Raw genomic sequence first — 12,824 nt, 5'->3', positions numbered from 1 at the left:
ACGCCCACTGTCCACCTGGCTGGGGATCGAGGCCCAAGAATGAGAAGGAACTTTTGACTGCACATAAAAAAGCGCGCACATCTTGAGTGCGAACGGGCGCAGGAGAGCAGGCCGACAAAAGCCCCGATAACGGAGTGATGCACCCATGCCTGTGTCGGAACGTGTCCCAGGAACCACAAATGTCTGCAGCAACGGCGGATTTGGGGATATTTCTGAGCACGCTTTGCAGAATGAGGTGTCCTGGGGATTAATTAGCTCGGAATATGCATGCTTTTTCCAGTAGCACATTAACTTGTCCACAGACTGAAATAAAATAGCGTTTTTGGCAATTCCTCTATTCACATAAAAGTATTTTCTATCTTCTTAGGATAGTAAATGGTGTTCATTTTATGGTCAATAAGGATCGCTTTATTTTAATGTTTAATATTTCTGATGGAGCTAATGGCAGGGTTTCAAGCTATGACTCTGGAAACCCATCTGAAGTACAGAGGGACGCGGTCAAGGCAGCAAACCAAGAGTGCTTTCCGGTTTTATGACTGAGGGTGACAAGTCCCAGTTCTGTTCTTTCCTTGTGCTGGTCCTGTGTTTGGTCACTGACCGTCCCCTGGCAATGATGGCTCAGCTTATTTCTATACTTAAACTGAACACTAATGTATGGGCTTTCTCTGAATTGGGCTCAGCTGTAGCATGGGGGGCTGTGAGCCAGGCACCGGGCAAGTGAATGGCTCTGGCTGCTAGGTCACCATTTCCTATCTCTGGGCCTCTGGTCTCAAGAAGTCAGTATGGTTACAGCCACTTAACCTCTCAGAATTACTGGGGGATTCAAGAAATTATATAAAAATAGCAAAATACAAAATAAGGGCAATTTATTTTATTCTATTAATATTCCTCATGTTACCATTAAAACAAAATAATGTGAAAATTTAAAGCAAGTTGTTACTGTTTTGATCAATTTTCCTAACATAAAGTAAAAGAAATATTACTTCGAGACAGTTATATAGATAACTAAATTCCAAACTTGTTCATAAATACAATTTATCACAGCCTCTTGAATATTAAAATATAATATGAAACTTATTTGCATACCCTAATAAAATATAGAACATTTTGAGAAATATTGCGAATGTGTATCTGCTATGATTAAAAACTAGGAAATACTAAAAAAGAGGTATTGAGAGAAAGATCTGTGTTCTACTGCCACAAATCATAAAAAAATACTAAAATTTGTACATGTGGATACTTTTCACAGGTTAGAAGAAGCAGGAAGACATGGTGGCATGGCAGCAAACCATGTCATATGTAAATGCTGGTCTTGTTTCTTGGCTCCATCAGGCCGTTTAGAATACTGACAAAAATCAAGCAGCCATGGCTCGAAGCAAGAGACACTTCATGTCAGCAACCACTTGAGAACACTTCAAAAAGCTTACAGAAAATGGAATCAAAAGATAAGTTCATTTTGTTGCAAAACAAATTGAAAATCACGCATCTGGGAGGTTTCGAAAAGGTTCATGGAGACATGAATCATGAAGAAACTATTCAAGGATTTCTGAGCTTCTTTACCAGAATGCACTTATCTTTCAATTCCAGGCTTCCGTGAACTTTCTGAAGTCCTCTTGTCTATCAGACAATGTCTACCTTACAAGTCTATCAGACAATGAATGCTGTGGAAGAGGAGTAACACTTTCCGTCTTGCAAAGTGTTTGATTTACAACAAGGATTAGCCATCCCAGAAGAGAGGTTAGATGTCGGTTCTGGTTCAAGAGCTTTCCTTGGTCATGCGTTCAATCCTTCCTCCTTTCTGTTCCACCCATAAATACACCCAGCTAATCATGGTCTCTTCCACTGACACACAACATCGTTCCCTTAAACATCACTCAGCCCGATTTCTGGGTATCTCCCCTGTAAATCTTCTGTGTTCTCCTAGGATTCTGCAGAGGGGCAAACCAAATTGGATTTCCTTTCCAGCTTAGTGAGATGAGAGTCTGGAAAGAAACGTAATTTGATGTCTGGACTGGGAAGTAAAATGACATTTCTTACATGCAAATGTTTGTGGTGCAAAATTCATGCCCGTTGCATGCGGTAATGGGACCAAAGCATGGTGGAATCAGAAAGAGCTGGGTGTTATCTCTGGATCTGTCATTTATTAGGGCCTCAGGAAATTCTCAAAACCCTCTGAAACTCAGGTTCCACACGTACAATAGGGTAAGAAAAAAATATCATCATCAATGTGAAATTTATAGTAATTATGCACATAAAACATACCTAGTATGACTTCAGAAAAAATCATTAATCTCCCTTTCTGCTGTTTATAGTTGCCACAATAAGATCATTCTGTCCTACACTGACTGAAATCTCTGATGGCAGAGAATCGCCTTCCTATATTTTCATTTGTGAAAATTAGGGCAGATCTTTAAAATATGTGTACTGTTTTGGACTTGCACATTGCATAGAAGATCAGTTTTTCCTACAGCTAGGCAAAAGTCGAGTTGATAAGCTTTCCAGAACAAATGATTAAAATTAGAAAAAAATATTGTTTTTCTCAACATGGGATTTTCTTTCAAACATGGCTTCCATTCCATTAAATTCATTCCATTAAATTCATTCATAACATTTCATTAAAACATTTTACTGGGAATCTCTTGAAGCTAGAACAGCATTAAATAGAATACTGGCAATAATTAATTAAAGTTAGTTAACAAAAAAAGATCTCGTTTATAATATCTGGGAAATGTAACATCATTGATATTAAGAGACCCCAATATTGCTGATTCTGTTATCCAGTGAGCAAGACTCATTAGATGTGTGAAGCCATTGACCCACTGCAAAAGCACACCGTGTTGCTAAGGTTGTGTATTAAGCCCTTCGTGGCCATATGCTACACATCATGTGGTTCACTCTCTGGTCCTACTTGCAAGGCCTTTTGAAATCTGATTGCTACCCAGTGACTCTCTGCTTTAGAAGAGCGTCAAATGAATCACATATGCAAATAATGACTGAAATCCTAGGAGCAATTTGCACAATTAAATTGCATAGCTTCCATGTCTACCTTGGGCTGAAACAGCTTTCATTTTTAGTAAAACATGAGCTGCGGTCTAGCTGCATGGCCTCTAATTGCTTTAGCAGATACTATGAACAGAGCATGTAAGTTATTGTGCCATATTTTATTGCACGATTGCATCAGTTTTCAACGACTATTTTTAGCTTTCAAGACCAGTCTTTCCCTTTGTCTTTTGGATTTCCTGAATGTTATTAGACTGCAGTGAGGTAAGGCATTAGAGGAAATAATAACCATGCTAATGCCTAACCCAAAGTCTTATAAATTTAAACTATTGGTGACATCACAGCAATAAATTTCCCAAATCTCAATCTTGTCCAAGCAATAAATTTAGGTAACAAAGTTGCAATTTTATGCAATGCTTAAAACATAAATGATATTTTTAAAAGGAAAGAAAACCCTACATATATGTGACAGAGTGAACATTTTTTGTGTGGAAAATTACATAAAATTATGTAAAAAGCACCAGCGGGGCACTATTGAAAGAATGTACATTATTATATTTTCAGGATGTTTATTATTACATTTTCTGAAGCTGTTCTTGCTGTTCTCCTGCCCCTCTCAGAAGACGTCTGCGTGCGAGCAGGTCGTCTGGAGTACGCAGCCCTCCTTGGTCGTGCCCTGCTATTCTCGTCTTCGCTTGAAACTCCTTCCTCCCCCCATCACGCACCCTCAGCCTCCACCCCGGATGACCTCCCTTTCCTGTAAGATTCCTTCCAGAAGTCACATCCTAGGAGAAGTTGTCAGAGATTTCTGCAGAGGTGATTTACTGGGTTTTCTTTGTGTATTAATTAACAATATAGAAGGCAATGATACACAGGGTAGAACTACAGTCTTCAATAAAGAAAGGATGCAATAAGATCCCACGGGAAACATCATGGCTGCCACACGTCAACCAATGGAGAGCTTTCTGTGGGTTAAGGTCATCCAGAAGTGACTTTTCCTAAAATGGTGATTCCAAATCTGAGTTTTACAGGCATAAGTCTGAATTTAAGTCAAATTAATTAAAAGAGAAAGATTCCATCCCTCAGTTGGTTGCATCAGCTGCCTTTCAAGTGGTCAACAATCACATGCGGCTTGAGGCAGTGATAACAGACGGAGGCAATGCTGAATATCTCCACTGTCGCACAAGTCCTGCTGGACAACATGAAATCCCAACTCCTTTACTTTCTGTGGCACTGAGTCAGGAGCTGGTGTCACCGGGCCAAGGACTGGATATTTGACGACAGACCACACCCACAGCAGGGAAAGTCCCAGATATGAAAGAGGGGAGCCTACTGAACACAGAAATTTAGCTGTTATCTTCTTAATTAAAAAAAAAACATTTATTGTATTTATTTGAAAGGTAGATACACATACGCACACACATACATACACACACAGAGAGAGCCTGTGAGCTCCTCTGCTAGTTCATTCTTCAGATGCCTTCAAGGACCACAGGCCCGGTGGAGGACTGAAGCCAGCAGCTGGGAACTCAGTCTGGATCCTCCAAGTGGGTGGCAAGAACCCAACAACTCGAGCCATCACTCACTGTCTCCCAGGGTGCACAATAGCAGAGGCAGGACTCAAACACAGGCGGATGTCTCAGACAGCATCTTCACCCCTGCGCCAAACATCGGCCCGATCTGTGTACGTTTTCAATCAAGAATCATGGTCACATTCAATAGCAGCACAAAGAAATTCCCCACTGCAGCCAGCGCCGTGGCTCACTAGGCTAATCCTCCACCTTGCGGCGCCGGCAAACAGGGTTCTAGTCCCAGTCGGGGCGCCGGATTCTGTCCCAGTTGCCCTTCTTCCAGGCCAGCTCTTTGCTGTGGCCAGGGAGTGCAGTGGAGGATGGCCCAAGTGCTTGGGCCCTGCACCCCATGGGAGACCAGGAAACGCACCCGGCTCCTGGCTTCGGATCAGCGTGGTGCGCCGGCCGCGGCGGCCATTGGAGGGTGAACCAATGGCAAAAGGAAGACCTTTCTCTCTGTCTCTCTCTCTCACTGTCAACTCTGCCTATAAAAAAAAAAAAAAAAAAAAGGAATGCACCACTGCACAACCCATGTTTACTGAATGTCATTCTACATGCAATCACACGGTGCAGGAGATGTCCACTGAGTCACTAGCAGAGAAAAACACTTGCCTACTCATTCCTGTCCTCTGCCTTTTTTTTTTTTTTGCTTTCATTGCTATACATGTTCTTTTTTCCTACTAAAATTCTTAGATGTCAGGGACAGATCTTACTGTATTGTTTCCAAATGCTAAGACAGAGTTTTTGCATTGAATTAAAGTTCAATAAAAAATAAATAAATGTGTGGCCCCATACAAGAGGTTCTATGGAAAAACTGCATCCAAAGAACAGCAGGGACAAATCTCTGGCCTCTCACAGCTAATAATTTAAGACTATTAAATTCACATATGTGAATGCAACTGAGCAGTGGATGCTAACCTGCATAATTCAATGATCAAACCAAGCTTTATTTAAAGTGAGTTTTGGGAAATAGCATGCTTTTTAACTTCTTAGTGGCACATGTGCTATTAGTAATATGTTATTTGTATATTTACAACATGAGAATATTCTTGCTATGAAAGATAAAAAATAAAAATTTAAAGCAGTGTAACTTTAAAATCTTTTTATCTTTATAACCTTGCTTCTATTTAATTTTCATTGCATCTTATAATCCTTTGCTTGTTTTCAATATTAGCTTATCCATAAATGTGAGTCCTCGGTGGGCATCTGGCCTACTGACGCCAGCTAGTGGTGACCCCTGCATTCCATGTTGGAGTTCTGAGGTTTGAGACGCAGCTTTGCTTTTTTTTTTTTTTTTTAATATGTAATGTTTAGTGTGGAACACTGAACTTTTTTTTTTTTAATTTTATTTATTTATTTTTTGACAGGCAGAGTGGACAGTGAGAGACAGAGACAGAGAGAAAGGTCTTCCTTTTTCCATTGGTTCACTCTCCAATGGCCGCCGCGGCCGGAGCGCTGCGGCCAGCGCACCATGCTGATCCGATGGTCTCCCATGGGGTGCAGGGCCCAAGCACTTGGGCCATCCTCCAACTGCACTCCCTGGCCACAGCAGAGAGCTGGCCTGCAAGAGGGGCAACCAGGACAGAATCTGGCGCCCCGACCGGGACTAGAACCCGGTGTGCCGGCGTCGCAAGGCGGAGGATTAGCCTAGTGAGCCACGGCGCCGGCCGCAGCTTTGCTTCTGATCCAGCTTCCTGCTAATGTGCACCATGGGAGGCAGCAGGTGATGGCTCAAGTCACTGGGTCCCTGCTACTCATGTGGGAGACATGGACTGAGTCCGGGCTACCAGCTCTTGCCTAGGCCCCAGCTACTGAGGGCTCTCTTTCTCTTTCTGAGCCTGTCTCTCTCTTGCACTGAAATAATTTTTAAAAATATGTGGGGGCCAGCATTGTGGCACAGCGGGCTCCCTGCTAATGCACCTCAGAAGGCAGCAGAAGATTGCCCAAGTCCTTGGGCCCCTGCCACCCACATGGGAAACCAGGATGGAGTTCCAGGCCCCCGGCTTCGGCCTGGCCCAACCCCGAAAGTTCCAGCCATTTGGGGAGTGAACCAAGGGACAGAAAATGCTGCTCTCCCTGTCACTCTGCCTTTCAAATAAATACACAAAATCTTTAAATATTGTGTGTGTGTGTGTGTGTGTGTATTACCTCTTTCAAAAGAGTCAACTGCACTTCAGTGAGGGGTCAAATCATCAGAGCATTCCTCTGCAGAACTTAAAAATCTCTGTAGTCAGTCTCACCGTCCAGGAAACCTGCTTTGTCGGATCATTTCTACTGCGTGGGGATTTCCGCAGGCATCTGGGTAGTTCAACCAGAGAAGTCATCTGGATATTCCAAATGTGATTTTCTGTTCATAATTTCTTATTGGTGTTTACATTTTTATATCTATTTTCGAAGCTTTACTAATTTATGCAACTTTTTGAAACTCTGCTAATTCACACAGCAAGTATATATTGAGCCGTCACTATATAAGATTACTATTTGGGGTATGAAAGTCAAGGGACTATTTGTCAAACTCAAGTAGCATACCAGAAATGACAGCAAAAACTGCATAACTATGACACATTACATAGGCACACTCACAATCATAAAATTGGCAAGCCACTTTCATTTAACATTAAGTACAAACCAAGTGCTAGCAGTGTCTCAAAACTTCAGGTATTTCACTTAATCGTCACAACCACCGCACTACTAATAAATCTACTTTATGGGTGGAAACTTGAAACATTTTTTATAGAACACTCAAAGCAAATACTAACTGATGAAGTAAGAATTTGGTATCAGATCTGTTTCCAAATACATGCTTTTAACCACCGCATAAAACAGCATGATTAGGACAAAAATTACATAAGATGTCCCCTAAAATGGTAGGATTGGAAACCACACTAGTTCACACTGGGAAGAGGTCAATTTCTGTTTTGGCTTATTTATTTAGGTGGGCTTTATCTTACGTAGTCCTTGTAAGATGCACCTTGTTGGAAGACACATGCATATGGCCATGGGCAAGAGACGGAGCGATTGGCTTTGAGTGCAGGGGTCAGAGAGAACACAGAGCACAGGAACCCCAGGCAGACTGCTCCACACAGAGGAAGCAGCACAAGAAAAATCTGCAAAGAAAATTCATAGAATTCCTATTTGAGCAATGACGCAAGGTTGAGTTTAGATAAGAATATATAAATATATGTCAAGAGATAAAACTGAAAAATAAATTTGGGGGCCAAACCATGGAAACCCTTCTGTGCCAGGATAAGCAACTTAGGGACACAGGGATAATTTCAGTTGGAGAACAAGAGCATCAAACAGGTGCAATGTTGTGATGAGTCTGACAGTGATGAATGGGATGATTTTGAGACACTGAAGTCTGGGGCAGGGAAGGAACCATTCCCCCAGCCTCGGGAGGGAAGGACTGGGTCTTGTTACACACCACGGAGTAGAAAGGATGTTGTACATTGTATTTGGTGAATTGGTCACTTAGCTTCCTGGCAGCTCATGGTCTTAATCTCGTGTGCACCACAGTTCTCTTTGAAGATCCAGTAAAGCTATGAGTTCTTCCCCCAGAAACCTGCAGCAAAGCCTCCATGCATTTTGTAAGTAACCTGAAGAGTTTATGGACTTTTTGCAGTCATGGTTACGAAGCTCTAAATTAGTCACTCTGCACAGATCTGTCCATTTCTCACATCGCGTCATTCTGAGATGGAAGCACCCTGACCGTCTACATTTGCTCCTCTGTTCTTTGTTCCCTACAGTGTACATAAATACAGGGATTAAGAAGATTTTTAAACCCACTTTACTTTGCAGTCTCTACTTACTATTACTTGGAATGCGTCTACTTTTAAGAATTCAGCTATTGAACTTCCGCCTCCCCGCTCTCTAATCAGGTCGTTCAAACCTGGTTTCCGGGCCTGCATGAAATCTTCTTTTCTATAGTTATTTAGAAATTGAGAGCTATTAAGAGTCCTTGACTCCTCAAAAGAATATAAGCGCAATCACTAATAATAAGCTTCATAAAAATTAGGCTGTCAGAAATAGTTATTTGACAACATACATTCTATGAAGATACAAAAGAAATATAACTCTGGTGTCTGTCACCCAGAGTGAGACATGTAAAGAAGCAATGCTGTGTGAATTAAGTGTGATTTTCTGCCCTGACTGTGCTGTGTTAACTCTGCCTTGGATTGAACCATGATTTGCCAGCATAGTTCAAGAAAATGCAAGAAAAAGATATACTGTAAGAATTTTTAGGCATGAGCTTACCAATAACTTCTTTTCACATTAATTGTTTTGAGTAGCTTCAGATGTATTATAATAATAATAATAATATTCAGTTTTAAATCTAAAATGTAGTTGTTGAACTAAAATATTTTGAATGAATAATTATAATGATCATACTTACTCAAAAATTTTCATTAGTTTTTTTCCAAAAGGTGTGCAACTTGGCAAAGAAAGTTTTTTTTTTTATAAAGCTTTAACAAAAATTCATTCTGCCTTAAAGTAAACAGTAAAAATATTCCAGTTAGAGCCCATATTAATATTCATGGCTCCATGAGCAATCTCTAGTTATAACTATGCAGAATTTTTATTGCATATAACTTCTCTTTCTGGGAAATTTCTATCAAAATGCAAATAGAAGGATAGGCAATGTTTATTACAAGGGTGAGCAACTTTCCCGGAAAGTTCAGGCAGACACTGAACCACGCCGGGGTGGTCTGCCCGGCCTCCGTGACTTTCTGTGTCAGCGTGGCCTCAGTGCCGCACACCCCTGACTTCTGAACTCCATCTGTAGACTTCACCTGGTTCTCTGTGGTCCAGACTGTTCCCCTCACTTGAATTTAAGGCGGATGTAGTACAATGTCATTGTTCGTGGATTGTGGAGCCTCCCTTCTAGGCCCCATTGTGCCGATTACTGATCACGTGATATAGAAGACTTTTCAAACATCTCTTTGAAATGTCAGGATTCTTATCTATGAAGTGGAAATACCCCACAGCATTTCTCCAATGATTAAATGAGATTTAATATGTGTCAACAGAAGGAAGCATTCTTAAATCATATAGAAGTTGCATTGATTATAACTTTGTCATCAATACGTTTTTAATGGTACATGTTTGCTATGGTAGCATGGACATAGCTCATTTTCTATGATAATAATAGTTCGTAGTGCATAGTTAGCCAACCATACTCTCCTAAGTTCTTGGTAGATATTTATGGTCTCATCTTTACAATATCCCTGAAAACACATAGTGTAATTATCCCAGTTTTGTAGATGAAAAAAGAAAAAGAGCAGAAGTATGCAGCAAAAGCACTATTTCCAGAATCAGTAACAAAAGTCTTGATTTTTGTGCTTGATTTGCCCAACATGGTACTTATGAATGCGTCTCAAAAAGCATCAAGCGCTGATGTCTGTCTGTCTGTCTGTCTGTCCATCTAAACATAGCTTAGGAGCTCCTGTGGGTCATGCCCATGTTAGGTCCTGAAGTAATCTTCATGGAATTGCCCATGGTAATATACTGAATATAGTATTCATATTATACTATTGATATGAAAAGGCAAGTAGAAAGAATGGACATATTTCCAACTTTCTTTTCATAAATGTATGGTCTCTTTGTCCCTAAATTTGTGAAAAGTGAGATCCACTTTATCTCTTCCTCTCCTAGCAATAATATGGACATGCATGCAACACTTACAGCCAGATTAAGTAGGATTTACCCTCCTAAATTTAAGGGACCTGAATTTATCTGGATTCCCCCCACCAACATCAAGGCCATAATTCATCTGCTTTTTGTCATCATTAAAATTAATGGTATAAACCAAGGAAAACAGAAAGCATATGTCTTCATACTTCATGCAGATTATATTTTTAATAGGAGCTTAATTTGAGTTTATGCAGATATCACATGCCTGTCATGCTATAATTATTCAGCTATGAATGCCTGCCTACTCCCAAGGTATAGAACAATGAGAGGGAAAATTCTATCTGGGTTAGAATGAGCAATTCCAGAACATGAACAATTCACTCTGCAATGTTTTGCCCCACTGCGACCCGGTAAAATAACCTCAGTCAAAGAGCAAAGCCGTGGCACAGAAGGTAAAATAGTGGAACAATTCATATCCAAAACATGGTTTCTTTCTGATTGGTGATCTTACAATTTCATAAAACCTGAGTTGTGTTTTACTGAAAATTGTGAAAGTGCAGGTTTTACTTTTTACCACTTTTTATAAATGTATTTGTTACCTCCATGTTTAGACACCGCTAGGAAATTTCGTCAACCTAAATGTAAATATGTCAACAGAAGGGAACATATGTACTGTAAGAAGAGTTGGAATTCACTCATATGGTTTCTTTACATCTCAAGATTTTTTTATACGTGCCATCTGGGATGCAATGAGGCCAAAAGGATTAACATTTTATTTATACCAAGTTCTGTTTTAGGAAAGGCTTGTCATTCAAGTGTTGTCATAATGATATGATGTAATTCTGATTTTCTTTCAGCAAATTAGGAAAGACTTCGAAATTAATTATTATTTTGGCAATTTATTGTAGGAAAGAGAAAATCCTGTCCATTCTTGATAATAATGGAAGTTTTAACAAACAGTTGGGGAATTAGAAAGATCCTTAAAAACATGCATACATTTTAACTTGATCATTTTTCTTCTGGAAATATATCTGAATGAAAGGGGAAAAGGGGAAAGAAAAAGAAATTAAAGCAAAAAGAAGTTTATCAGAGTGGCATTTAGAATACTGAAAAGAAAGTTAAGTGCCAGGTTGAGGGAAATGATAAGGCACAGCCTAACTATAGAATTGAGTATGATGCAGGTCTTGCAATAAAGAAAATGTTTCATTACATACGTTTCAATCCTTAGAATTAATACCTCTCTACCATCATGGTAGAAGCAATATGGAATAACAAGAAGCTATGTACGACACATGGAGAAAAATTCTGAAGGCAGCTCATTGAGATATTAGGCCTCTAGATTATGAAATTTAGGTATTTTCTCTATTTTTAACATTTTTACAATGACAACAAAAGGCATATTTTTCAAAAGCCAGAGTTTCTCTGTCCTATTATCTATGTAAATCTTCTTTGGGGCATCTAGCCCAAAGACATGGTTTATTGACCTAACAGAGGGTCTTGAAATCTTGAATTTGAATGCCTTTTCATGGGACTTTAGGGCTCTTCAAGGGACAATTCACTCACTGGAATTTAGTATTTCTTTATTTCTTTCTTTCTTTTTTTTTTTTTTTTTTTTGACAGGCAGAGTGGACAGTGAGAGAGAGAGAGAGAAAGGTCTTCCTTTGCCGTTGGTTCACCCTCCAATGGCTGCTGCGGCCGGCGCACTGCGGCCAGTGCACTGCGCGCTGATCTGAAGGCAGGAGCCAGGAGCCAGGTGCTTCTCCTGGTCTCCCATGGGGTGCAGGGCCCAAGTACTTGGGCCATCCTCCACTGCACTCCCTGGCCACAGCAGAGAGCTGGCCTGGAAGAGGGGCAACCAGGACAGAATCCAGCACCCCGACTGGGACTAGAACCCAGGTGTGCTGGCCCCGCAAGGCGGAGGATTAGCCTAGTGAGCCACAGCGCTGGCCGCTTTATCTTTTTATATCACCTGAGTGGTTGTGGGTATTCAAGTTTGAATCCCTTATAAAACACTGGAGCTAATTTGATCACCAACTACAACAACATGAGCATTTATCATCGAAATAGTCCCTGTTCCCGGGATTTATTTCCAATAATAAAGGTCTTGGAAGAAGTGTGGTCACGCTTTCCTACCTCACCACAGACATACCATAGGGCCTCGCAATTAATCAAGGTTGAATATAGAAGTTAAAGAAACTTCAAAGTGATTTGCAGTTCTGCTTTGATTTCCAGAGTACTGCCCGTCCCCGTAGCTCATTCACTCATCCTTTTTATATAATTAAATTGATCTATGTATACACTGTGGTTTAATAGGTCTCTAATTATAAAAATTTCCTAACTACTCAAAATCTGTATGAATATTGTGACTATTCAAAATGTAATAGTTTATGTCTAAATTAATTATCCAGAATTTTTAAGAGTTCAACCATAGCCTGCATTCCTAACAATAGCAAAAAAAAAAAAAAAAAAAAAAAAAGAGCTAAACATTCCTTGGGTGAGTTATCTGGACATTGCTATTGAATTAACCACTGTTTTGACATTTGCTGTCACCTGTTGAGTTGTCTTCTGAGTCATTATTTATAATGTATGATGAACACTTGAATTATTTGTAACTGGGTCTCT

At 40.2% G+C, this 12,824-nt stretch overlaps 1 protein-coding gene across 3 annotated transcripts in view; it reads right to left on the bottom strand.

Moving 5' to 3' along the window:
- Positions 1 to 12,824, bottom strand: part of SEMA3A (semaphorin 3A) — a 482,660-nt gene that overhangs the window by 90,126 nt on the left and 379,710 nt on the right. The gene's annotated exons all lie outside the window — the stretch shown is intronic.

The sequence above is a fragment of the Oryctolagus cuniculus genome, chromosome 16 (assembly GCF_964237555.1).
Source record: "Oryctolagus cuniculus chromosome 16, mOryCun1.1, whole genome shotgun sequence".
Classification (NCBI taxonomy): Eukaryota; Metazoa; Chordata; class Mammalia; order Lagomorpha; family Leporidae; genus Oryctolagus; species Oryctolagus cuniculus.
The sequence above is the reverse complement of the archived record's forward strand: the minus strand, read 5'-3'. Positions and strand labels throughout refer to the sequence as shown.